This window comes from Acyrthosiphon pisum, chromosome X (genome assembly GCF_005508785.2).
Source record: "Acyrthosiphon pisum isolate AL4f chromosome X, pea_aphid_22Mar2018_4r6ur, whole genome shotgun sequence".
In the NCBI taxonomy this organism is placed as follows: domain Eukaryota; kingdom Metazoa; phylum Arthropoda; class Insecta; order Hemiptera; family Aphididae; genus Acyrthosiphon; species Acyrthosiphon pisum.
Genome location: NC_042493.1, coordinates 45,530,836 through 45,533,496, shown reverse-complemented (window position 1 = coordinate 45,533,496; position 2,661 = coordinate 45,530,836). Strand labels below are relative to the sequence as shown.

Genomic DNA, 2,661 nt, shown 5'->3' with positions numbered 1-2,661 from the left:
TCAGTTTTGTGGAATTTTTAAGAACCATATTTTTAAAAACAGAAGGTTTTACAGAGCCGGTACGGGTGGTGTATATGTAATTTATAGTAAACAGAGTAGCTATTGAACCCATGCATTTATTAACTGTTAAATAATATTAAAATATTCTTAGCAAAAGCCACAAATTAACAATAGATAAGCATATTTTCGTTTTATTATTGTTAATTTCGTCATAATCCTAAATAATAAAATGTACTAACTTTTGTATATTACTAAAATTGATATTTTGTAATTTCATTATAATTAATTTTTCATTACTATTATAATATGTTATAATATTATTTTTCGTACAATTAACTATAATAATGAATAATTCATTTTTTAATTGTTTTTTAAATAAATATATACCTAGTACCCATCTATCTTCGAGTTATTGTATTCATCAACGATCTGAAAAAAAAATCATATTATTATTATACCGAATAGTAGCACTGGAAATAAATATGTGTATTCATTTTTCTAAAAAATGTGTTTATCCATGTATGTTGAGTTGTAACTACAGTGTTTAGATATAATGGAATTTGACCATGGCTTTCGAGCGTGGCAGTTACCAATTAATCCTTTGTAAATGTTGTCGAGGGGTGAAGTGGGACAATGAGAAACTGGCGTTTGATAAATCGTAGGAATTCAGAAATACATGAGAGGTTTTACCGAGCCGTAACTGGTGGTATACATGTAATTCTTGATAAACTGAGCTGCTATATTGAACCCATGTACTTATTAACTGTTAAATAATAAAATATACAACACACAAGTATAGGTTTTATCTTTACATCAAATTACTAATATGATTTTTTCAATAAGAATATACATTTATTGTGTAATATTTTAATGAATTTATTATGTTCTTATCAAATTATAGATATATGTTGGTCATAGAATGAAAGAAAATAAATATGTATAATCCTGTTTTTAATATTCGGCTTATGTATGCTACTGCTCGAACAGTATAAATTATCTAATACAAATGCACACACAGCAGTAAGTACCGTTTATTGTTTAACCAGTTTGTGAATCCCTGATTTCCGATAATAATACAAAACTCGGCGTATCAGTATTGGCTCCCCTCCACCAAAATTACCAAGAAAATAAACTGGTCGCCGTAACCCAAAACTCCGAGGCTAAATTCCGATGTGATTGTAGGTACGTATGTTTGTTTGGAAATAAACTGGTAGGGTTGGTACCTACGTTGGAAGGGGGGTGGTGGTGGAACAAATAGAATCGTCGTTCGCCCGATATCACGTTGGCCGACAGTGGAAACTGGAAACAACTGGAAACCACAGCATCAGTGCATCGACGACGATTCCACCCGGCAAGACAATAGGTACATTTACTGCCAGTTACTGCATGTAGAACTGTATCTCCGTCATGACGTGATTGGTTAAATAATCTTAATCATCGGATGAGTTTTTTCCGTGTTATACGACACAGTTAATACAATTTGAGTGACACGATATAGCAGTCAAAAGATAAGAATCTGGCCATTAAACAATATAATTCAAGTTACGGTGAGTACCTACCAAACATTTATTTATAGGTAAATAAGAAGGTTCTCACCTATAAATTATAACAACACTCGTCGTTAAAGTGGTCGCTGGTATTTTTAAAATAAATGCATACATATTATTTTACTATCCATATTTAAATTTTTTTGATACTATAGCGAGCCCGTTTAATAAAATTAATTAATTAATATTTTTATTTTAAAATATATTTTTTTTTAAATGTTCAACTCGCTGTTCAAGTGTTAAAATTTAAACTTTAATATTCTTAAGGTACTAAAATATTTCAATCGATAAAATAATTAAGTGTTTAGGAAGTATACGATCACCAATATAATCATTTCTAAATCTTAAATTCCATTGATCAAAATTATTGTAAGTCTAGATCAATTGCTAATGGTTTGAAGCATCTTAAGATAATGATCGTATATGCTATATGTGAGTATCATTTATGGCTGTATTATCAATAATGTAATGCGTAACTTAAACTAACGGAGCTACGCGTGTTTTGCTGAGTGTAACATTTGCCACGTTATTCACTTGTAAGACAGAGACAACACATGCTGGTATGACGTCCACTTATCTTATTAATACAACCATAAATTACGAAAAATCAATTACACAAAAACTGATTATCAATTGCGTATCTAGCTTTTCCCAATAAGCCCAATTACGCTTTAGAATAAGCCCTAGTAAACTATATTTGAGTGCATTCTATATAACAGCTCTTTAAATAGTTAAAATATATAAAATAACAATTATAGTTAATAATTAAACATTTTTTTAAAAATTATTACAGTTTATAATTTGCAGAATGAATTCCTCGATATCCATACATCTGTGGATTTGTATGTTGTTATTCCTACCATCATGTCACAGAGGTCGAGCTCAGTTCTTTTTTAAAGGTATAAATAATAACTATATCTTTAGTTTTGATTATTTTTCATTCAAAATGATAACACTGATTAAATGGTCTGTATAGATGGTTTGATGATAAATATAACCGACTGGTACCTACATCTAAAAACCAAAGAATAGATCACCATATTCAAAAGCTGTCTCCTATATGGAACAAAGTCAGATGGATGATATTATGATCGACCTAAGTTAAATATGGATA

The 2,661-nt window shown here is 29.7% G+C and overlaps 1 protein-coding gene across 2 annotated transcripts in view; it reads left to right on the top strand.

Annotated features, from left to right (window-relative positions):
* The first annotated feature begins 408 nt into the window (after positions 1 to 408).
* LOC107884255 overlaps positions 409 to 2,661 on the top strand; it is a 5,821-nt gene continuing 3,568 nt past the window's right edge. The window contains exons 1-3 of one of the 2 annotated variants that reach the window (XR_003838918.1): positions 409 to 1,547; positions 2,355 to 2,446; positions 2,524 to 2,576. The gene's annotated coding sequence lies outside the window, so the exon portion shown is untranslated. Of the gene's footprint in view, positions 1,548 to 2,354; positions 2,447 to 2,523; positions 2,577 to 2,661 lie in introns of those variants that run through there. The other variant, XM_029486527.1, reaches the window with a different exon arrangement.